At 43.0% G+C, this 26,001-nt stretch overlaps 1 pseudogene; it reads left to right on the forward strand.

The window, feature by feature from the left end:
• Positions 1-400: 400 nt before the first annotated feature.
• LOC139422495 (transmembrane protease serine 9-like) lies at positions 401-25,418 on the forward strand (annotated as a pseudogene).
• The last annotated feature ends 583 nt before the right edge of the window (positions 25,419-26,001 follow it).

Genomic DNA, 26,001 nt, shown 5'->3' on the forward strand with positions numbered 1-26,001 from the left:
TTTGATGTCTTCACTATTATAGTAAATAGTAAAAATAAAGAAAAACCCTGGAATGAGTAGGTGTGTCCAAACTTTTGACTGATAATGTACATATAATAATGCAGGTTAATTGTTCTTAGGCCGGGATTCAGTCCATGGAGCGCTGAGCCATTTAAAGGTAATTTCTGCCTTGCCTGGTTCCTCTATATAGTAAACACAAACTCTGGTTGAAAACTAGAAATGTCAGTGGACACTGTTTCTTTAATTGAATAGCTTGAAATATCACCTCATCTCTCTTTTTGAGAATTTGCATTCTGAAAATAAAAGAAAACATGATTTTATCAGCAACCCAGATGAGCAGCCTGCTATCATTGGAACTGTTAATCAGATTGCACATGTGTAACATTGATGTAATCTAAGCATGGACGTCTATGAAGCTGGACATCAGTCAGTCAGTGTCTATCCATCAAACAGCCGTCTGGTTGGTTGGATACTGACAGGAAAAGCTATTAGTTTTTGGGGACTACTGTCTGTACTTTTGCTGGTCCAAGATGCTGCAGGTGAGGTCAACAGAAATGTATTAATTAAAAGAGCATAAAATCGTTTTTAGCTTGCTTGGTCCACAGTAACTATTACATTCATCAGATAGTGACAACATTTTTTTTACTGGTGTTTTAATTTGAGCATCATTAGCCTACATATTTGGGCATGTACATAATTGTTTTGCCATCCACTAGAACAAAGAACTTCAAGCATATCTCTCTGTTTTGGCATTAGTGACCACTAAGGGCTCGATTCAAACCATATGCATAGCTCAGATTTAAATGTAAATGTATTTCCAACTGAGACGACATATGTAGCATTTACCGTGGCATGAATGCAGCTTCTGCTAACGCGGGAACATTGCCTTAAAATGTATTGCACTTTTGTGCAGCTCTTCAGCGCTACGAATATCACCACTAAATATAAATACATATCACCACTATATCCTCTTAAAGGGGAAATCTGCAGTTGCTACATCCAATTAGGACTTATAAATTAAGCGGATTCTTGAGTTTGTAACCCATCAGAACCCAAAGCTTATTTTACTCCAATGTTTTGCAAAGTAAATGTAAACAAACATTATATAGCCTCAAAACATGTTTAAAACTGTAATTGTGATATCATGGATGGTCAGTCCTTGCATCCAGAGCTCTGCCTGTGAATTTGAAAGTGGTTACAATCCTCCAGCCCAATCCCTCCACTTTTTACCGAGACAGGGGTGGGGAGGATCACTTTGTTATTATTTCAACTGCTCAGATGTTCTGGTGCGGTGGCACTAATTTCAGAGTTCTGACAGGAGCAGAGTATCAAATGCAGAGTGTTTGTACATGAAACAGTGTCACAGTCTGGCATTCTTTCCACCCTCCATCACCTCCCTCTCTAGAATCGTTTGTGCCCCAGGCTCGGAGCTCTATCGTGGGGGGAAAGGATGCTCAAAAGGGCAGCTGGCTGTGGATAGTCTACCTTTTAATCACGGATAATACAGGCTCCTTTAGCTGTGGCGGATCCCTCCTTACTGAGGAATGGGTGCTCACCGCTGCACACTGTGTTGACCCTTAAGTGTGTTTGTGTGTGAAGGAGGTTTGCATGTTGAACTCATTATCGTGTCTGCAACCAAAATGACGTTTTTTCCATGGTTGTAATTTTCTTAACGTGTCTACAAGCAGAAAAACAGTTTACCAACTAGAATGACATCATTATAATTTCAAAGGCCAAATTTGCTTGCTAGAATAGAACCGAAAGATCTGTATGAAATATATCAATGTCTGTGTAATGTTTCTATCCAACCTGGACTCAGGGGTAGACATAACAGAGTAAACGTAAATCTGAACCATGCCGATTAGTATGTTACGTTTCGTATGGTATCTATTCATTTGTGGATGTCCATCATCCATTTCGTATGATATGATACAAATGACAATTCATATGATATGTTAGGAATTGCAATTCGTACAATATGTTACGAATTGCAAGTCCTACAATATGTTATGAATTTTCTAAATGTTTAGTAGCAAGGTAGTTAAAAAAAGTAGTAACTAGTTGCAGAGTTGCTAATATGATAAAATGCTAAAGTTGTCCGTTATAAGATTCAAACACACCTTTGGGTTAATAGACATTCACATTACAACCATCCTACTTTCGTTTTTTACCTTAAGTAACCCATCTTATGTAACCATATCAAATGTAACATATTCTAATTTCAGTGTCCTGGATTTAAATGTACTATGTTACACCTAGTCTATGAGACCAGGCTGTTTTATCTTTCTGCATGTGTATTAGGAATGACAACCCTATTCCAGACCAATCCTTAATTCGTCTGGGGACACACAGCCTGAATGAGCCATCAGTGTTTTATCGAACCATCTCACGCATCGTCAGTCACCCACAGTACCAGAAACAGCGTTTGGCCCTGCTGCACGACATCGCTTTGGTGAAGATGAGTGAAAAGGTGTCCTTTTCCTCCCTGGTGAAGCCCATGTCCCTGCCCAAACCGAGTGATGCCTTTGGCTCAAAGTGCTTGATCGCTGGCTGGGGCGATGTCGGGAACAATGGTGAGCAAACACACAGCAACACCGATATATACAAACACTCACAGTGCCAGGTTCTAAAGCATAGCTTTGGTTGGTTTGGTCTTGACTGAATGTCAGCATTCAATTCTGTGGGCGACATTTTAGTAGTGTAAAATGATTTACCACAAACCTCATTATAAAGCTGATGGTTCCAGCATTGAATGCTGACTGGCTGAAATGCTGATTGGTTATGACCCCCCAAAATGTTTTACCTTTCTAATTATGTTGGTAACCAGTTTATAATAGCAATAAGGCACCTCTGGGGTTTGAGGTATATGGCTAATATACCACAGCTAATGGCTGTATCCCAGCACTCCACGTTGTGCATGGCCGGGGTATATTGGCCATATATCACACCCCTTCGTGCTTTATTGCTTAATTATAATCTGGCAGTGTGATTTTATAAACTTTTATTTACTCAGAGGAACTCAATTGAGACCAGTTTCTTATTTACAGTGGTGCCCTGAGGACCCCCAAAAAACACAATCAATACAACAACAAAAAAGATAAAAACAAGTTATAATTAAGTTATAATAAGCAATTGCAACATTTGCACATTGTTAAAGAAAGATTTCCAAATTAAATCAGAATGCCAGATTATAATAAGATATACTGTATTTTGTGCACTTTACACAATGTATTTTGTTTTCATCCAGCTTCTGTTTGTAGTTAGTGAGTATTTCTCCCATAAATTCTCCCTCTCCCTGCCCGTTCACTTCCTCCCCCACCAGTTTCTATCCTACATTTTACTCTTCTTCTTTTTCCCTCCCTCCAGTGGAATTGTCTGGTAATAGGACCCTCCAGGAGCTGAAGTTGCCCATCGTGAAACAGAGCACCTGTAAGAAAAAGTTTCCGGGCCTCACTGACAACATGCTGTGTGCTGGCTCCATGAAAAAAGGGAAAGGCTCCTGTCAGGTGAGTCTTCTTTCCTGGTCTCCTGATTGGTACATATACATGTTTTATACAAACACGGACCCTCCCTCTCACACACTAGTGATGTGCCAGTCCCCGTGGGGCGGGTGGGTTTAGGGTCATGAAATATTGTTAATTGTTCAATAAATGTTCAAGAGGGGAAAAAAAGGAACTGTACAGAGCATTTTCTATATTTTTGGGTAAGAGTCAGGTAAGGGTCTTAGATTTTCGCTTTATCACATAATCAGCTGGTTGTGGATGGGTTATTAGCAATTGTGGGTGGGTGCAGGTGAACAAACAGCTGACCCACACACACTCTCTTTCTCTCTATCGTTCTCTCTCACGTACACACACAATTACTTGAATGTTGTAAATGTATTTTTGTGTTGTTTTTCTTTGTTCTACAGGGGGACTCTGGTGGGCCATTGGTTTGTCGCTCATCTGGTGAGATTGTCCAGGTGGGAATCATGAGTTTTGGGAATACCAATGGCGGTGCTTTGGAAGGCTTCCCTGGAGTCTACACCAGTGTGAAATGCTACATGGACTTCATCAGCGAGACTATAACCTCAGACAGACAGGCTTCTGCTGAGGCTTAGGTCACCATGAAACACTGTCTGTTTTACAGTCCATATCCCCCTCTCGCTCTGTCTTCCCTTTCTCTTCAGTTCCCTATTGAGCCAAAGTCCTTACTTGAGATGCAGATGGAAGTGATTTAAAATGACAAGATATTGGTATTGATTGTGAATTACTTAGTGGTTTTATTCTTTACCAGACCTTTAAATTATTTTCCAATATATTTCGAAGTATTTAGTCAACTCTTCCTTGAAAATACAAGATGTTGAATCTGTATTTGAAATATTTATTTGAAATATTTAAGTACTCTATGCATTTGAAACCAGGTCTGTTTGAACACAGGGGTATTTGGAAATGATTTGGAAACAAGTAATTGAAAATAGTTTAAAATATAATGTATAGAAAATGATTAGAAAATATACAGAAAATACATCTTTAAAATATAAATACTTTAATAAACATGTATTTGAACCCAGGTCTGTTGTAAAAAAAAAAATGTTCAATGACTTACTGGCTATGTCCTTTTCAATAGTAGCTCCTTAGTAAACTGCAAGCATCAAAACCTTCTGTTTTAATTTTTGTGTGAGAGTGTCACAAAATAGAAAGTGACTGGTTCTAGAATCTAGGTTGAGCGGTGTGAAGCAGCGACCAGAGCTAAGGTCCTCTCTTATCATCTGGGCCAGGGATTTCGATATCAAAGTATACAGCAGGAGAGACAGGGGACATCCTTGTCTGACATCCATGATCTCTACATGCCAGGCATGTGCACAGATAGGGCTCCACCAGTGCTCAAGCCTTTTGCCCATACTATGAGTAAGGGCCCTTTTGCCCTTCTCTCAGCTCGTTAATTTTTTTTAGTTGATTAATTACTTTATAGTGTCTTTAAAAATATAGATTTTATATGTAACGAATTGCACAAACTATCGCATTTAATATTTGTGAATCTTCAAAAATATCTCCTCCCCCACACTCCCACCTCAAGTGTGCACTTGCCTGACTTCTGCATGTAGTGCGATGTACAGTAATTGGCTACCGGTGGTGAGTTTGAATACTGGTAGGTTACTTTTGAGTTGGACCTGTCATATACAGTGCCTTGCGAAAGTATTCGGGGTATGTCTCTATCAGTTTTGCACATGATGGAATTGATGTAGGAAACACTACTGTCAAGTGTGCTACTGTTTGGGTGTTAGAATCTGCAGGAGTTCGTAAATTTGATGAGAAAGGTTTGTAAGAGAATAGGAAAGGTTTGTGTGGGCACATAACTCACAGCTCACAACTCACATCTCTCACTATGTTGAAAAATCAGGACAGACGTATTGCTGATAGATTTGCATGTGTGGGAAAAACAGTCTTGAATGTTTTACCGGAAGGTTGGACTGGTATTTGTGCTTTAGTCAGAGCAATTCAACAGGTTACCATTATTAAATCACAACAGGATGACTATGTTAAAACTAGAGTTAGAAGGGCTTATGAATCATATCCTAAAGTATACCTTGATGCAATTGGACAACCTAGAGGAGTACCTAATGAGTTCATGGCCAGAGATGAGATTAGATCAGTATTTGAATCTATATTCTTGTGGATAACACCTAACAAGAATTTAGAGTGGATTAATTATATTTACTATAATCAACAGAGATTCATTAACTATACTGACTCTGCTTTAACTGCATTGGAGTAGCGAGAAGGATCGGAGGATCAATGCGCAGCGTGGTAAGTGTCCATAATGTTTAATAAAAAATGAACACTGAAATACAAAAACAATAATCGTGACTAAACGACACAAACGAAACAGTCCCGTGTGGCACAAACACTGACACGGAAAAGAAACACCCACAACTCAAAAGTGAAACCAGGCTACCTAAGTATGATTCTCAATCAGGGACAACGATTGACTGCTGCCTCTGATTGAGAACCATACTAGTCCGAACACAGAAATCCCAAATTATAGAAAAACGAACATAGACAACCCACCCAACTCACGTCCTGAACATACTAAAACAAAGATATAATAACAGAACTAAGGTCAGAACGTCACAGTACCCCCCCCCCCCCCCCCCCCCCCACCCAAAGGTGCGGACTCCGGCCGCAAAACCTAAACCTATAGGCGACGGTCTGGGTGGGTGTCTGTCCGCGGTGGCGGCTCTGGCGCATGACGTGGACCCCACTGCACCATAGTCCTTCTCCGCCTCTTCAACCACCTCCGTGGCCTCTTTAGAGCGGCGAACCTTGCTGCCGACCTCGGACTGTGGACCCAAGCCACGGGTCCCGAATGGACGGGAAATTCCGGCAGCGCCGGACAGGCGGGAGGCTCCGGCAGCGCCGGACAGGCGGGAGGCTCCGGCAGTTCCAGAGTGAAGGGCAATTCTGGCAGCTCCTGGCTGACTGGCGGCTCTGGCAGCTCAGGACAGACGGGCGGCTCTGGCAGCTCAGGACAGACGGGCGACTCTGGCAGCTCAGGACAGACGGGCGACTCTGGCAGCTCAGGACAGACGGGCGACTCTGGCAGCTCAGGACAGACGGGCGACTCTGGCAGCTCAGGACAGACGGGCGACTCTGGCAGCTCAGGACAGACGGGCGACTCTGGCAGCTCAGGACAGACGGGCGACTCTGGCAGCTCAGGACAGACGGGCGACTCTGGCAGCTCAGGACAGACGGGCGACTCTGGCAGCTCAGGACAGACGGGCGACTCTGGCAGCTCAGGACAGACGGGAGACTCTGGCAGCTCAGGACAGACGGGAGACTCTGGCAGCTCAGGACAGACGGGAGACTCTGGCAGCTCAGGACAGACGGGAGACTCTGGCAGCTCAGGACAGACGGGAGACTCTGGCAGCTCAGGACAGACGGGAGACTCTGGCAGCTCAGGACAGACGGGAGACTCTGGCAGCTCAGGACAGACGGGAGCACCTGTTGGGAGGAGACGGAGAGACAGCCTGTTGCGGGGGGCTGCCACCGGAGGGCTGGTGCGTGGAGGTGGCACCGGATAGATCAGACCGTGAAGGCACATTGGAGGTCTCGAGCACCGAGCCTGCCCACCCCTACCTGGCTGAATGCTCCCCGTAGCCAGGCCAGTGCGGGCTATTCCACCTCTCCGCACTGGCCTGGCTACGGGGAGTATTCAGCCAGGTAGGGCTGGGCTGTGCTGGCGAACCAGGGACACCATGCCTAGGGATGGTGCCATGTGCCCCGGCCCAAGGAGATGCACTGGAGACCAGATGCGCTGAGCCGGCTTCATGGCACCTGGCTTGATGCCCACTCTAGCCCGGCCGATACGAGGCGCTGCTATGTACCGCACCGGGCTATGCCTGTGCACCGGGGACACCGTGCGCCTCACGGCATAACACGGTGCCTGCCCGGTCCCCCTCTCTCCACGGTAAGCATGGGGAGTTGGCTCAGGTCTCCTACCTGACTTAGCCACACTTCCCGTGTGCCACCCCCCAATACATTTTTGGGGCTGCCTCTTGGGCTTCCAACCGCGCTGCCGTGCTGCCTCCTCATACCACCGCCTCTCGGCTTTCGCTGCCTCCAGCTCTGCCTTGGGGCGGCGATACTCTCCAGCCTGTGCCCAGGGTCCCTTGCCGTCCAGAATCTCCTCCCATGTCCAGGAGTCCTGAGATCGCTGCTGCTGTCTGTTACCACGCTGCTTGGTCCTTTGGTGGTGGGTGATTCTGTAACGATTGTCCTCTTCTTCTGACGAGGAGTAAGAGAGGTCGGACCCATGTGCAGCGTGGTAAGTGTCCATTTTAATATATAAAACTGAACATTACAAAAATAAAAAATAACAACGTGAATGAACAAACGAAAATCGAAACAGTCCCATATGGTACAGACACAGGAAATAATCACCCACAAATCTCAAACGTGAAACCAGGCTACCTAAGTATGGTTCTCAATCAGGGACAACGATTGACAGCTGCCTCTGATTGATAACCATACCAGGCCAAACACAGAAATCCCAAATCATAGAAAAAGGAACATAGACAACCCACCCAACTCACACCCTGACCATACTAAACAAAGACATAACAAAAGAACTAAGGTCAGAAAGTGACATGAAGTATGATTCCCAATCAGAGACAACGATTGACAGCTGCCTCTGATTGGGCACCACACTCGGCCATAAACAAAGAAATAGACAACATAAAATGCCCACCCCAAATCACACCCTGACCTAACCAAATAGAGAAAAACATCTCTCTACGGTCAGGGCGTGACAGTACCCTCCCCCCAAAGGTGCGGACTCCCGGCCGCAAACCTGAACCTATAGGGGAGGGTCCGGGTGGACCGTGTATCATTGCCGGAGACTCCGGACCATGAATCGTTGCCAGAGGAACTGGGCCGTGGATCATAGCTGGAGACCCCGGACTGGGGACCGTCACTGGAGACCCCGGACAAGGGACCGTCGTTGGAGACCCCGGATTGTGGACCGTCGCTGGAGGCCCCGGACTGGGGACCGTTCTGGAGGCCCCGGAGATGGAAGGAGATGGTCGAAACTCATTTACATGCATACTTTGAGGTTCTTATCCTTACTGGGGTTTTCAGATCCAATGGGGAATCCACAGAATCCCTGTGTGATGCAGAAACTGTCAGAGAACTTTTCTGTGCAACAATGTCTCTGGAAAACTTCCCCATTCTTTCCAGGATCATCCGCTTTGATAACCGAGACACCAGACCAGCTCTGCAGCAAAGAGACAAGCTTGCTGCAATCAGGTCTGTGTGGGACAAGTGGCTTGACCTCCTTCCCCTGTTTTACAACCCTGGGCCCAATGTTACTGTTGATGAGCAGCTTATACAATTTATGGGCCGCTGCCCCTTCAGGCAGTAAATACTGTCTAAACCCTCAAAATATGAATGCTGCTGCTTCATCATATGCGTGGAACTTGCAAGTGTATACGTGGATGCCAGGAGGAGGAGCCCCTGAGAAGAACCAAGGAATGCGGGTTGTCCTGGACGCGGTCACAACATCACATGCGCTAACTTTTTTACTTCGCACAAGCTGGGACAGGAGCTGCTCAAGAGGAAGCTGACGATGGTAGGAACAGTACAAGAGCTCCCACCCCAGCTGATGAAGACACAGAACAGGCCTATCAACTTCTCTAAGTTTGTGACCACGGCTGACACATCCCTAGTGTCCTACATGCCAAAGAAAGGCAAAAATGTGCTACTCATGAGTACACTGCATAGGGATGGGAGAATCTGTGGCCAGGAATATCAGAAACCCGAAATTATAATGGGTTACAATGCCACAGAAAGGGGGATGGACAATTTAGACAAGCTGGTGATTGGCTACAAAAGGGGAACCCTACGCTGGCTACTGATGTTCTTCAATATTTTGGACATCTCAGCGTACAACACATATGTCATCTGGATGGCGTTGAACACAGATTGGAACAGAGGGATTCTCCAGAGTAGACAGCTCTTTCTCGAGGAGCTATGCAAGGTATTGCAGACCTAAGACCTCAAATCCAGACGAGGCAACATATCACAAGGACCCCAACTTCTGCAGCGATTGTGATTTGTTAAAGATAAACATGATTTATTCCACCTATATCTTCATTATAATAAAAAAAATCTACAAAAACACATTTTATTAAAAAAAAACGAATAGCCCTTTTATTGATGAACGTGACATAGCAGAGGTAAATGGCAAATATTAACCATGTATGCTGTCTGCATTGCTTGTAATTGATATAAGTCAACATCTAAGTTTTGAGTATTTTTACGTAAATTGTTATGGCTGTATTGTTTAAAAAACCCAATAATGTTGTGGGTCCATCAGACCAGCGAACATTGGGTGAATAACAAAAACATGAACACCACACAAGGGTTAATAAACCCTGTCTGGTCGTGATGCACGAGTGTAGTCATGTAGGATTCTTAATGGGCTGAGAGAACTTTAGCATACAATTTAACCTCAGAGCACAACAACGACAAAGGTCTATAGTGACCAGTTTACATTATGAAAACATTCAACAGAAGTCCGAATTATATTGTGTAAACATATTATGTGATTCTTCATTGGAAACGTAAGGAAGATCTAGGTTCTGAAAAAATTCAGCTGAGGCAGAATTATCCAAAGTAAAATCAGATTTATATAATATAGAGTAAAAAGAACCAAGCCGCATTGATTTCCAAAGGATTAGTTAACAGGTGTGCCTTGTTAATAGTTCATTTTGGAATTTCGTTCCTTCTTAATGTGTTTGAGCCAATCAGTTGAGTTATGACAAGGTAGGGGTGGTATACAGAAGATAGCCTTATAGAGGTTAGAGCGTTGGGCTAGTAATCGAAAGATTGCTGGATCGAATCCCTGAGCTGACAAGATAAACATTTATTTTTCTGCTGCTGAATAAGGCAGTTAACTCACTGTTCCCCAGTAGGCTGTCATTGTAAATAACAATTTGTCCTTAACTGACTTGCCTTGCTAAATTAAGGTTAAAAAAAACAATTATGGCTAGAACAGTTCAAATAAGGATAGAGAAACGGCAGTCCATCATTACTTTTAGACAAGAAAGTCAGTCATTATGGAACATTCAAAGTTTCATCAAGTGCAGTCGCAAAAACCATCAAGTGCTATGATGAAACTGGCTCTCATGAGGATCCTCACAGGAAAAGAAGACGTACATCTGCTGCACAGGATAAGTTCATTAGAGTTATCTGCACCTCAGATTGCAGGCCCAAAAAAATTATTCACAGAGTTCAAGTAACAGACACGTCTTAAAAGCAACTGTTCAGAGGAGACTGTGTGAATCAGGCCTTAATGGTCGAATTGCTGCAAAGAAACCACTACTAAAGGACACCAATAAGAAGAAGAGACATGCTTATGCCAAGAAACACGAGCAATGGACATTAGACCGGTGGAAATCTGTCCTTGGGTCTGATGAGTCCAAATTTAAGATTTGGTTCCAACCACTGTGTCTTTGTGAGACTCAGAGCAGGTGAACTGATGATCTCTGCATGTGTGGTTCCCACCGTGAAGCATGGATGAAGAGGTGTGATGGTTGTTACCAACACGTGAGGTAACTAACTACAAGGCCCAGTACATGAACACACATGTTTTATAATTGTAATCATCTATGGATTATGCCGAGAGACCAAGGATTAAGCTGTCAAAAGCGGACCATCTTCAGTTATTTGTGTAAATTTGGTAAGTTAAACAACTAAATGAATTAGTTTATCTTTCTTCATTATTCCAATTCAAAAATCACTCCTTTTCATATTCAGATTTGACAAATACGTACCCTTGTTTTTTAATATTTCATTTATTCTACTTTCCTGCACTAGTAACACATCTGACAGAATGATTTAGATGAGTATTTGGATTGGATTTTATTGATGTGTTTTATACAGGTGTTTCTGGAGATTTGAGGAACTGCTGAACACTTGGTTTAGACGTTTCTGGATACAATACTGCCTCCTAGTAGTACTGCCTCTTATTGGAACCCTCACAGATTCCAAGGTAAAAGTCCTAATTTGGGCAGCAGGTGGTTTACCAGTCGCTGTATGTCTGTCTGTTCAATACAAAATACAAAAGAGTGACCGACTCTCAGGTCCCTTGGTGCATCACACCACTGATCACTTCACGTAGCCAGCCAGTACAGTGCCTTTGAGCCGGTGCTTGGTGGAGTCATAGACCCCGCGTCTAGAGCTCTTGGAGGAGAGCCTGGCACAGATCTCACTGTGTTTCTCCAGGCGACTAGGATCAAAGCACCGGCCGCAGTGCTCACACTGCTTCAGCTTGGAGTTGGCTGCACTCATCCCAAATTGACGTTTCAACACCACCTGAATGAATGGATGTTATCAGATGGGCCAAATAATGGGCAGCTGGGCAACAGAGACAAGATATACAATATGTACAAACCAGATGAGGCTGGTGGGAGGAGCTCATTGTAATGGCTGGAATAGAATTAAAGGAACGGTATCACACACATCAATCACATGGAAACCACGTTTGTTTTGAACAATTCATTTAATTCCAGCCATTACAACGATCCTATCCTCCTATAACTCGTCCCATCAGCCTCATCTGATACAAATGCACGTGATCACCAACACTATACTAGATCAGCAGTTAGCATGGCTTTGGAATGTCAAGCTACTTTACCTGTCTGTCCTCCTTTTTCTCTTCCATGTTCAAACCCTTCTTGACTTCCTTTGGCTTGATCACAGTATATCTCATGGCTGTCTGCTTTGGCTTACTTGCCACACTGCTTTGTTCTTCATTTCTCCTCAACTCTTTACTCCTTTCTTCCTCTTCTTCGTTATCTCTTATCATCTCCCATAGGTCAGAATCCACCTTCATTAGGCAAATCTCCTGGATGAACTTCTCCGCCTTTTTTCTCAACCGCTCTTTTGCGTTTTTCTCCTCTAAAGCCTGAGCATCCAACTTGGCCCCACTCTTAATCAGTTTCAATTATTGGGTGACACTGATCAGCTTGGCCTTCATATATGCCATCACCTGCTCAGCCTCTGAGTTAAAGACGTCCCATACCATCTCATCGTGGCATGGCGGTAGATCCTGTACAGTTAGGGTCTGAGGATTGAACTGAACGTGTTTCTTCACAACCTGCCTTCTGTACTTTGAAGCAGCAGGACGAGGGCTGCCCTCTGGTCTGACTGGCTGGAATGGCTTCTTCTTGGCATCATTGTTTGGCACAGTGACTCTGGCTCTAATGGGAGGCAGTGGCATCTTGGTGACCATATTGGCTCCATGGACTGCCTTCAATGGCTTGGCACTATGGGGGTAGATGTCTTTCACCACGCAGGTTTGATCCCTCTTGGTACGGATGGGTTGCAGTGGAATCTGGATGGGAGGAACAGTAGCCTTCCCTGACTGCTGAGATGTTGGAGCTACATGCAGTCCTTGACTCCTCCCATTGCAGATGGACCTCTTTTTCTGCAGTACTGGGATTCTGGAGGGAGAATGTGGTTTCTTTTCCACAGCCACATCTGGAGGTGTTTAAACTGTTTTGTTTGAGCGCTGGAAGCTTCTCAGTGGCCTTGGGTTGAGATGGCAGGGCAGGCTGAACGGAGTTGCTACTGGCAGCTCCAAGGTTCCCTGTTAAAGCATTATCTTCCTGTAGCGGCCGCAAGAATCTCCTCATCATCAAGGAGATTGACAGTGGCATTCTTCTAACCTAGTTCTGCAACTAAGTTTTCGTCTAGTAGCACTTTCTATATTTTATGGTGATCTACTGTGTTAACTATATCTCAGGAGGAATCTGCTAGATTGTCTTAGATACTGGTGTTCTATTTTCAGCAACCAGACACCAGAATGTTCAAACAGAACATTTGGAATTTATTGATCAGTTGTGACATCATAATTAAAAGAATCCTTATTTTAAGTGTTTCTAAAATTCCCTATGGGAAGAAATGAATGGTGGAAATACGGTTGGAACCATTTCCTTATTTGACCGCTATGTTTTATGGCTATTATGACTCATACTGTGGTACTCTATTGTACTTACACAAATAACTGGAGTTGGTCAGCTTTTGACAGCTTACTCCTTTGTCTCTGCATGATCATTTGCCTCCAACTACTCACTAGCATGAGAAATCTGCAGATTATTTTGTACTGGCCTTAGATTTTAATCAAATGTGGGTGTTAGCAGCTGTAGATGTTGCACCAGTTTCTTTCATACCCCTCAAGAAATAAACACCTGGGGGTTTTAGTTTTAGCTCACCTTTTTCTGTTATGGGTCAGGATGGATGTCCAGAAGGGTAAGATTGAGGACACGGTGTTAGAGGCCGCATCTTTCGAATCCGGTATCAGGAAGTATAAAAGTCAGAATATGTCGTTAATTATCTTTAATTAAATTCAAGCAATAAATGGTAAATGCAATTTTCGTATATACGGGTTCACTGTAAAACCACGCAGGGCAAGCAGAGAACTGACAGGATGTACGTAAACAGCTGTTCTTATACTGTGATAGACATAGTTCCAACCCGTCTGTTGGCCTATCGCAGTAGAGGCTAAGCGTGGTTTAGACTTGCTCAGCCTATTGCAGGCACTCAGACTAGTCCTAGCCTCTTGGCGCTTCTTGGAGTCCACCCTCTGTCAATGTATAGATTCTCACTGTTCTGGTTTCACACCCTAGTTGTAACAGTTGCTCAGTTCCTGCTATTGTGTTGTTCAGTATTTTTCCATCTCAGTTAAACCTCGTGATGACCACCCCTTCCTGTACCTGATTAACCACAACTTTGTAACATGCAGCAAGTCACATCATGTGCTCAATATTGTCACACACACAGACAGGCAAGGCAAATGTAGCAAACAGTACACCGCTTTGCAACATGCAAGTCACACCATGTTACTCAGTTCTTGTCACACACACACACACACACACACACACACACACACACACACACACACACACACACACACACACACACACACACACACACACACACACACACACACACACACACACACACACAGATAAAGACAAAGCAGCTGTTGTTCAAACAATTCAATCTTAAGTAATATGGTAGCGGGTTTAAAATGCATTAATCCTAAATCCTTACAACGGGAGGCAGCGGCGGCTCCTACTCCATCAAGAGGAGTAGGAGCAGAGGAGCAGTGGACCAAGGCGCTCAAGTTCATGTTGACCAACCTCAAGTGGGGCTTGGTGTGGATGTCGTCTCAGTTTTACAACCGATTGAGGAGGAAGATGAGGACTCACCCTGGGTGTGCCCCTTGACCCTTCTAAAACCACCTTTTTGTCACAAAACTCTCAAAAGTTATTCTTCTACAATGTGCTCCTTCATGTTTGTTTTTTTTTATATTTTATTTTTGCATTTTCCAATTAAGAACATTCAAAGCAAAAGTGAAAAGATATTAGACAACGATAGGACAAAGTGACAGTAACAGACGAGCGTAAAATAAAAATAAAACAATCTAATTATATATACAAACATACAATAAGAAAAAAATAATAACGAGACATTGGATCGGCTACATATTATACATTACGTGTGAAAAATTATGTGAGGATTATATATAGATTCAATCAATGAGATGTGGGGGGAGATTCTCCACATAGTCAATAAAAGGTTGCCAAATTCTGTAAAATGTCTTTAACTTATTCCTCAAGAAGTAACTGATTTTCTCCAAAGGGATACAACTATTAACTTCCGATTTGCAACTGGCAGGGAGGAATCCAATTTCCATTTCAAGGCAATTCATTTCTTGGCAATCGCTAGCAATATTTCTGTTAGCTTTATAGTATGGCTTTGCCTAAGATTGGTGTTAGTAAAGTTACCCAGTAGACAGACCTCCGGGTCTAAAGGCAATGCAAACCCGTGAATTGAGGATATGGTATCGCAAACCCCCTGCCAGAAACCATGTAGTTTTGAACACTGCCAAGTGGAATGGAGGAATGTTCCTTCATCTGAGCCACATCTAAAACATAGGTAGCTATCAAGTAAACACAATGACCCTAGGGGTTTTGCCGTGCCAGATAAACCGTCTGGTCAGCATGTCGAGAGAGGAAAACAAATGCTGCGGGAACAGGGATAGGGAGAGATTGAAAAAGATGTAGAAATCTGGGCAGGACATTCATTTTAATTACATTGATTCTACCCAGTAGAGTGAGCGGTAAGTCCATCCATTTACAAAGGTCAACCTCCACCTTTTGCAACAAACTGGCCAGATTGAGTTCATAGAGGTTGTTCAGATTACCATCCACCATTATGCCCATAGGCGTCCATCTAAAAGGAAACTTGTATGGTATGATGGTCAAAGACAGACAACGGTAAGATTTCGCTTTTATCAAAATTGACCTTATATCCAGAGAAATAACTATAACACTGTAGTAGGATCTGCAAGTGAGAGAGGGAGTGTTCTGGGTTTGTTAGAAATAAGATAAGGTCATCCGCAAAGAGTGATAATTTATGGGTATGAGGGCCCACCTCAAAGCCATGTATGTCAGGGCACGTTCTAATAGCCCCAGCCAACGGTTCGATGGCGAGGGCAAAGAGGTGGGGGCTAATTGGGCAACCTTGTCTGTTCCCCCTATAAAGAGGGAAAGAGGAGGAAGTAATCCCATTGGTAGCAATCCTGGCTTTAGGAGATTTGTAGAGTGATTTTATCAAATTTACAAACACGGTACCTAAACCAAACTTTTCCAAGACGCGAAAGAGGTATGGCCATTCAACCCTATCAAAGGCCTTTTCAGCGTCGAGGGAGACTGCGACACTAGGTATTTTGTTTTTGTTAGCAAGGTGAATTATATCAAAGAACCTTCGGAGATTATTGGAGGACAATCTATTAATTATGAAGCCAGTCTGATCTGGGTTGACCAACAGGGGAAGACATGACTCCAGTCTCTTAGATAGCATCTTGGTGACCAGTTTACAATCTGTGTTAAGGAGAGAGATTGGTCTATAGGAGGCAGGTCTGAACTGCTTGCGACGTCTGGCGAGATCCGCGCTCATATCTGGGAAAAGGCTGACCCTCTTTCCATTGATGGTGATGTCCCCTTTGGCTCTTGCAAGTTGCAGTATCTTCTCTCTGTCTTGGAAACGGAGGAACCTGATCAGGACGGCTCGTGGGGGCTCATCTGGCCGGGGTTTTCGGCGCTGATGTTCTGTGGGCACGTTCGATTTCCAGCGGCTTGGTGAAGTGGATTATGCCTAGGACCTCCGGGATCCATTGAGTGAAGAAACGGACCGGGTCACAGCCCTCGCTGTCCTCTTTCAATCCCACCACACGGATATTACTACGTCTACTCTGGTTCTCCATCTGATCTACCTTGTTTTTGAGGTATGCATTGTCCTTTTGCAGTTGTATCAAGACCTGGTCATGTCTAGCGATGGTATCTTCAACTGTGCTAATGCGCAACTCTGCCTCAGTCGTTCTCAAAAGGAGATCATTCATGGAGGATTTCAGGTCGTCACTGGAAGAATGGAGTTCAGCCGATTTCTTATAAATTTTCATAGAAAGACCTCTGTTACCATCCTGAATTTCCCGGAGGAGGGTAGCCAGTTGTCGGCAGGCTCGCAAGAGGCTGCTGAGAGCAACAGTCTGGAACTGTCGTCTGAGTTATGAGGGCTAATGCTAATCTTGCTAGCTGTAGTGTTATCGTTATCTTGGGAATCAACAACGTTTTGGTCATCCTTCTTGCCTCTCGGTCGGAGGTCCATGGCTCTTTGGGAAGGTAAGTACTTGAGAATTTATCAGCCGATGTTAGAATATTGTTTCAACGTTGTTATTTAGGTAAAAATAGAATAACTTTGAAGAGCTCGGTTTGCCAACGTATGCTCAGCTCCGCGGCATTACGTGCTCCCTCCTTCATGTTTTGAGAGGGTGGGGAGAAGACTGGAGGAAGGACTTTTGAGATTTTGGTGTGAGTACCAATCCAATAAGTCTTGTTTAGTTGTTTGATTTCCATATTGACCAATTGAAAGGACAAGATAAAACCTGTTAAATTGTACACATTCAAGTCCTCCTGGACTTGTAGGTGTTATTGAAGGGAGCTATCTGAGACTTTTGGAGCACATTCCAGGATTGAGTCCTAATAGTAGCTAAGTGTCTTCTGGTTGTGTCTTTTCCTTCATATGCACATATTTTATGGCACTGGATAGATGAAAGCTGTTGTTTCCAATTTTCTTGTTGAGTTCTTAAAGATCAGTACACATGATGGGAAGGAGAGAAGGACATGTTGAACTATTGAGATGCAGTACTGGAATGGGTTCTTATGTATCACATGCTTCTTACTTTGCTCCAGAAGGAAAACTAGAGAGTCACAAATCTGGTTTTCTGCCTATTTCTCTTCAATTGGTCTGTGCCTTGTCTGTTCTGTCTCCACACTCGCAGGGCGCACCAAGGGTCTACCGAAAGCTTTGGCGTCGGGATTATGCTGTGCTTTTGTTCATTGGCAAATTCAACAAGACAATCCTTTTACTACAAGTGACTTCTTGGTGTAGATTTAAATGTAGACAAGGAGTCTTGTGGCTGTGTTTAATGCCCATTTCACTGTATGATTTGGTTTTTCAAGTTCATTACGATAATGGACCCACACAGAACACCTTATGTAAAAGGATATTTCCAATTCTAACATTTGTATAAAAAAGGTCTTCAAAATGTATAGATAGATGGATTGATTGATTACGTAAGTATTCAACCTCCTGAGTCAATACATGTTTAAATCACATTTGGCAGCGATTACAGCTGAGAGTCTTTCTGGGTCAGTCTTTAAATGCTTTTAACACCAGGATTGCATGTCCGTCTTCATGCTCTGTCAAGTTGGTTGTTGATCATTGCTACAAAGCCATTTAAGTCTTGCCATAGAATTTCAAGCCAATTTAAGTGAAAACTAAGTAGGGTGCTCTGGAACATTCAATGTCGTCTTGGTAAGCAACTCCAGTGTATATTTGGCCTTGTGTTTTAGGTTATTGCCCTGCTAAAAGTTGAATATCTCCCAGTGTCTGTAAAGCAGACTGAACCAGGTTTCACTCTAAGATTTTGCCTGTGCCTAGCGCTATTCGGTTTATTTTCATCATAAACATCCTTGCCGATGACAGGGATGTAGCCACCACTATGCTTGAAAATTTGAAGAGTGGTAGTCAGTTATTTGTTGTTGGATTTGCTCCCAATATAATGCTTTGTGTTGACAATCTTCCATGTGCTTAAATAGCTAATATTAGAGCATTTGTCACTGTTTCTGGGTCTCAATGTGAAAAGATAACTAGGTTCAGCTGGTTTGACGAATTAAGAATTCTGCCTTGTGTCTGAGCAAAGAATGAAGTTCTAACTTGTCTACATCTATCCTCTTCTTTTTGTCATCAGTTTTTTTGTTCTTGTTCCTGATTATCCAAAGATGTTTGTAGTTCATTAATTGCTCTCATTGTGGTTTTATTAAGGTGAGATGTAAATGTATTCATTGTTTTACCTTTTATTTTAACAGTAGAGACCCAACACCTTACATGTCACACCCTGATCTGTTTCACCTGTCATTGTGCTTGTCTCCACCCCCTCCAGGTGTTGCCCATCTTCCCCATTATCCCCTGTGTATTTGTACCTGTGTTCTCTGTTTGTCTGTTGCCAGTTCGTTTTGTTCGTGAAACCTACCAGCGTTTGTTCCCCTGCTCCTGCCTGATTCTTGCTCCTGTTTTCTAGTCCTTCCCGGTTTTGACCGTTCTGCCTGCCCTGACCCTGAGACTGCCTGCCGTTCTGGCCCCTTTGCACCCTCTCTAGATTATTGACCCCTGTATTCTTTGACACTGTCTGTATCTGGGTCATACCTGAAACGTGACATTACCACTGTTACACCTGGCTATCAGCCAACCCTTGTCTGGCAGGAAACAGCTCATTCAGCCTCATCTACAGCCTTTTAAAAAACATAACTGATATGGTTGACTTGCTTAAACAAATGTGGTTTCTATTGAGATGTACAAAGTATGGCATAAGGGCGGATAAGAGACCATGCGTAATTTAAATTAAGACATTAATGAGCGAGCCAGGACGAACGTAGTCAATATACAGTGCCTTAGAAAAGTATTCATCCCCCTTGGCATTTGACCTATTTTGTTGCATTACAACCAATTTGGACAGAATAGTCCAAATTGGTGAAGTGAAAAAATTAAACAAAAAAAAAAACGGAAAGGTGGTGCATGCATGTGTATTCACCCCCTTTGTTATGATGCCCCTAAATTAAATCTGGTTCAAACAATTACCTTCAGAAGTCTCATAATTAGTTAGATTGCACACAGGTGGACTTTATTTAAGTGTCACATGATCTGTCACATTATCTCAGTATATATACACCTGTTCCGAAAGGACCCAGAATCTGCAACACCACTAAGAAAGCGGCACCACGAAGACCAAGGAGCTCTCCAAACAGGTCAGGGACAAAATTGTGGAGAAGTACAGATCAGGGTTGGGTTACAAAAAAATATCTGAAACTTTGAAAATCCCACGGAGTACCGTTAAATCCATTATTACAATTCTTTAAGAATATAGCAGCATAACAAACCTGCCAAGAGAGGGCCGCCCACCAAAACTCAAGGACCAGGCAAGGAGGGCATTAATCAGAGAGGCGACAAAGAGACCAAAGATAACCCTGAAGGAGCTGCAGAGCTCCACAGCGGTGATTGGAGTATCTGTCCATAGGACCACTTTAAGCTGTACAATCCAGAGAGCTGAGCTTTACTGTGTCCAGAAAAAAAGCCATTGCTAAAAGAAAAAAATAAGCAATACGTTTTGTGTTCGCCAAAAGGCATGTGGGAGACTCCCCAAACATATGGAAGAAGGTACTCTGGTCAAATGAGACTAAAATTTAGCTTTTTGGCCATCAAGGAAAACAATTTGTCTGGGCTCAAACCCAACACCTCTCATCACCCAGAGAACACTAACACTAATGTGTTTTTCATCGGCAGGGACTGGGAAACTGGTCAGAATTGAAGGAATGATGGATGGCACTAAATACAGGGAAATTCTTGAGGGAAACCTGTTTCAGTCTTCCAGAGATTTGAGAATGGGAAGGAGGTTCACCTTCCAGCAGGACAACGACTCTAAGCATACTGCTAAAGCAACACTCAAGTGGTTTAAGGGGAAACATTTAAATGTCTTGGAATGGCCTATGTCAAAGCCCAGACCACAATCGAATTGAGAATCTTTGGCATACCAAAGATTGCTGTACACCAGCGGAACCCATCCAACTTGAAGGAGCTGGAGCAGTTACGCCTTGAAGAATGGGCAAAAATCCCAGTGGCTAGATGTGCCAAGCTTATAGAGACATACCCCAAGAGACTTGCAGCTGTAATTGCTGCAAAAGGTGGCTCTACAAAGTATTGACTTGGGGGGGGGGGGGGGGGTGAATAGTTATGCACGCTCAAGTTGTCTGTTTTTTTTCGTCTTATTTCTTTTTACAATAAAAAACATTTTGCATCTTCAAAGTGGTAGGCGTGTTGTGTAAATCAAATGATACAAACTCCCCCAAAATCTATTTTAATTCCAGGTTGTAAGGCAACAAAATAGGAAAAATGCCAAGGGGGGTGAATACTTTCGCAAGCCACTGTAACTATTTGTTTAGCACTTTTGAAATGTACAGTGACAGAATTCCTAACAAAGGCCGTTCTTACAGTCTTTTCCCAATTCAGATACACAAATTCAGATCTGTATGATAAACAAAGGGGACATATACAGTGCATTCGGAAAGTATTCAGACTCCTTGACTTTTGTTGCAGTATGTTACAGCCTTATTCTAAAATGGGTAAAAACAACAACAAAATCATACAATATCACATAATAACAAAGCGTAAACAGCTTTTTAGAATTTATTTTGCGAATTTCATTAAAAACAATTAATTAATTAATTTACTTTAATACAGCGCCTTTGCTATTAGACTTTAAATTGATCTCAGGTTCACACTGTTTCCATTGATCAAGCCATGCGGTCGAAGGAATTGCCAGTAGAGCTCGAGACAGGATTGTGTCGAGGCACAGATCAGGGGAAGTGTCTTGGAGAATTTGGTGCCATCAAGGCCAGTTTTCCAAATGTATTATTTAAATGGTGATTTTGTGGGATTTGTCTGTGCATGGTATTGCACTTCAAACCAGAACCTTCTTGTCCCAAGGCCAGCCCGCTAACCAAAGTAGAGATTTGGAATTGTCATAACACTAGTATATACTGTATATTTATGAATGTATTAAAATGGAACTAATAGCATTTAAGCAACATGAAATCTTTACATTTAAAATCTGCTCTTATTCACCCCAGGAAGAATATTTCGCTTTTTTTCCCTGACAAGCGAGTACTTAGATATGGTAATTTTCACATTTTGTAAGGCATTTGTGAAAATTATATATCAATATAGAGTAGGAAAGTGGCTGTGCATTTGGACAATTAATAGACACTGCAGTAAATAAATCCTAATAAAATCATCTGTCTTGTCCAGGACCAGGGTCTACACAGACAAGTGTGCCATAGCCAATCACATCTATGGTAGGCCTTTATGCAAATAAGCCATTTGACACACAGGCCTGTCATCATTCACTTTGAACTGGACTGTGTGTTTACAGGCAGTTGCAACAGCGTGGCTTTAGATCATAAGAGCGCATTCAGCATATGCCATAAAACTCACCTGAATGGTGTTACGTTACAGCCTTAATCTAAAATTGATTTAATCTATGTTTTTCCTCATCTGTCTCCACATATAACAACAAAGCGAAAACAGGTTTGTAGAAATGTTTGCAAATATGTTAAAAATAAAAAACAGAAATACCTTATTTACATAAGTATTCAGACACGTTGCTATGAAACTCGAAATTGAGTGCATCCTGTTTCCATTGATCATCCTTGAGATTTTTCTACAACTTGATTGGAGCACCTGTGGTAAATTCAATTGATTGGACATGATTTGAAAGGCACACACCCGTCTATATAAGGTCCCACAGTTGACAGTGCAGGTCAGAGCAAAAACCAACAAATGAGGTTGAAGGAATTGTCTGTAGCTCCGAGACAGGATTGTGTCGAGGCACAGATCTGGGAAGGGTACCAAAAAATATCTGCAGCATTGAAGGTCCCCAAGAACACAGTGGCCTTCGTTATTCTTAAATGGAAGACGTTTGGAACCACCAAGACTCTTCCTAGAGCTGGCCGCCCAGCCAAACTGTCTGGGGCAAAGGTTCACCTTCCAACAGGACAACGACCCTAAGCACACAGCCAAGACAATGCAGGATTGGCTTTGGGGCAAGTCTCTGAATGTACTTACGTGGCCAGAGCCCGTTCTGAACCTGATTGAACATCTCTGGAGAGAGCTGAAAATAGCTGTGCAGCGACGCTCCCGATCCAACCTGACAGAACCTGAGAGGATCTGCAGAGAAGAATGGGAGAAACTCCCCAAATACAGGTGTCCCAAGCTTGTAGCGTCATACTCAAGAAGACTCAAGGCTGAAATCGCTGCCAAAAAAGTGCTTCAACAAAGTACTGAGTAACGAGTCTGAATACTTATGTAAATGTGATATTTCCGTATTTGCAAAAACATTTTATTTACCTGTTTTTGCTTTGTCGTTATGGGGTATTGTGTCTAGATTGATGAGAAGGATTTTTTAAAATACATTCAAGAATAAGGCTGTAATGTAACAAAATGTGGAAAAGTCAAGGGGTCTGAATACTTTCCGAATGCACTGTAATCAGACAATGAAACCTCTAACAATGTTCAATGATGACATTTCTCTAAAACAGGTGCGCCACCAAGTCAGACCAGTAGGCTAAGTGTGTGCACAGCCCCCTCTTGTATTCCCTGTTCACCCATGACTGCGTGGCCACGCACGGTTCCAACAAAATAAACAAGTTTGCAGACAACACAATAGTAGAAGGCTTGATTACCAACAATGACGAGACAACCTACAGGGAGGAGGTGAGGGCTCTGGTGGAGTGGTGTCAGGAAAATAACCTCTTCTTCAACATCAACAAAACGAAGGAGCCGATCGTGGACTTCAGGAAACAGCAGAAGGATCAAGTCCCTATCCACATTGACGGGACTGCAGTGGAGAAGGTGGAAAGCTTCAAGTTCCTTGGCGTACACAACACTTACAATCTGAAATGGTCCACCCACACAGTGTGGTGAAGAAGGTGCAACTTCACCTCTTCAACCTCAGGAGGCTGAAGAAATTTGGCTTGGCCCCTAAGACCCTCAGAATCTTTTACAGATGCACAATTGACAGCCTCTGAGTTCTTCCCTTCCCTCCACCGTACGGCTGGACCAATCAGCGTCCTCTGATAATCTGTGAGGGTGGTTTAGTTGATGATGACAACAAGAGGCGCCTGTACTGGGGGCAAAGTCGAAAATCCTAATAACAATGATTTCTCTTGAGGAGGTTGGTGTTGGTTATGCTATAGCAGCAGTTATATCAGAACTGGAAGGCATACCTTAATTGAAAGAACAGCTATAACTGCATTCAAGGCTTTTCTTGGGAGAGAAGATGTTTTCACTCCTCTTCCGACTTGGTTGGCAAGAGATAGCTTGATTTACCAGCTAGCTCCACTAGTAGTCAAGAAAATTAGACATATCGATAACCTAGTTTCTCGCAGTTCGTCACCCTCATGGAGGACCAGATCAGAGAGAATGCAAAGCTGGGGATCACTAACTTGCAGCCTCCATGGACATTGACAAATTGTTTTTTCGGTAGCCCAGAGTCTTGGTTGCTGAACGACTATGTTGAACATTAATTGGAGTCCTAGATAGCATCTAACTGCTGGGGGCCTCAGAATAAACCAGCATCCCCTCTCACACATACATATTTTTCTGCATCATTTTTGCACCATTATGGACAATTGTATACAATATATCAAACTTTGTCTCCATCTAGTGTATATTATTTGTAATTGTTTTGTGTCCCCACAGTCACAATTAGGGTCTGGTGTAGACGACAGGTTGGTTGTTTAGCAACAAGACCGATGCATGTGCAACTATGGAGCAAAACAGATGGGGTTGCCAAAATGTTAACTATATTTCATCGCCAAATGTTAATTGAAAACATAAATACAATGGATACTATGGATGAATACTTTTTCAAGGCACTGTAACATTCTGTTGGTGGCAAGAATTAATCATTTAAATTGAAACACCAAGTTTGAATCAAGCATTGTTTTGGGTATCAGTTCATAAACCATGTGCCATGGAATCGGCACATCGAAAATACTATTTTATAACCTGTATGGCACCGCTGTCAACATTTTGTTCGTCAAATGAAAATGGTTCCATTTTCAATTAACCGAAAGTGAAAGGTTGTAATCTGGAGAAAGGGAAAAGGCAAGGGGTGAGCCATTCTTACTAATCTACTGGATAACCAGTAGATGTTGTGCCCAGGTTCTTTTAGCTTGCCTTCATCCCCCTATTCGTATTCTCCTCCCACTCTCCCTTCTTTATTTCTTGAACTCTAGATCCCATCCTATATATTTTAACTCAATGTTTGTCCCCCTCTCTTGCGCTCTCTCTCATGTTCTCCAGGACCGTTGTCTGCCGAGAAGATCCTGCAGCAGCTGAGAGTGCCCCTCATTAAGTAGTGTGCTTGCCTGGAAGCGTATCCTGTTCTCACCTTCGACATGTGTGCTGGGTTCTGGGAGGGTGGAAAGGACACCTGTCAGGTACTGCATCACTTGAAGTAAAACACAGTCTTACTTGTGGTTTATCTTGTCCACTTGTCAGGGGGACTCTGGTGGGCCGTTGGTATGTCTCTCTACTGGTCAGTTTGTCCAGGTAGGAATCACGGGTTTCGGGAAAGGCTGCAGTAGAGAAGGCATCCCTGGAGTCTACACCCAGGTGGCCCGCTACATGGTTTTCATCCAGAAAATTATTAACTCTGACACCAGGCTTCTGCTGAGGCCTAGGTCATCCTGACTGTTTATGAGACAGTAGTCCATCCCTCTTTTTATATTCTTCTTTATCTCAGATTAACCAAAATCTCTGGCTTGTGACTTTTGTTTAAAGGGATAGTACGCAGTCTATGGACAAGGTATGACAGCAAGCCATACTTTGTTTTTGTTTACTTTGTGTAGCTCAAAGAAGTTACTGATGAATGATATTGGGACTATTGACTTGGATTGAATGTGTGCCAGAAATGTAGAAACAGTGGCCAGGTAAACAAAACCAAAGCATGATCGCTGTCATACATATTGGTTTCCTTAAAGGGTAAGGAAACCAATATGTCATTTTGTAATTAAGGTGAACTACCCCTTTAAATAATGCATTGACGTCCTTTTAAGGCTGCATATTGCTATTGATTGTGAGTGATCTACTCGTCGATTCTTGACTGTGACAATTCATGCTGCAATAATTAGCTAGTCAACCTGTGTGTGAGTCTGTTGTTTTAACTGCTATCAGAGATTGATATTGTGACTGTTCAAATGTGTTACTCATTGCCGGTCGGTTGGCATCTACAATACTGTACTCCTTACACGAATGTGTATCTTCCTTTTTCATG

This window comes from Oncorhynchus clarkii, chromosome 12 (genome assembly GCF_045791955.1).
Source record: "Oncorhynchus clarkii lewisi isolate Uvic-CL-2024 chromosome 12, UVic_Ocla_1.0, whole genome shotgun sequence".
Taxonomy (NCBI): Eukaryota; Metazoa; Chordata; class Actinopteri; order Salmoniformes; family Salmonidae; genus Oncorhynchus; species Oncorhynchus clarkii.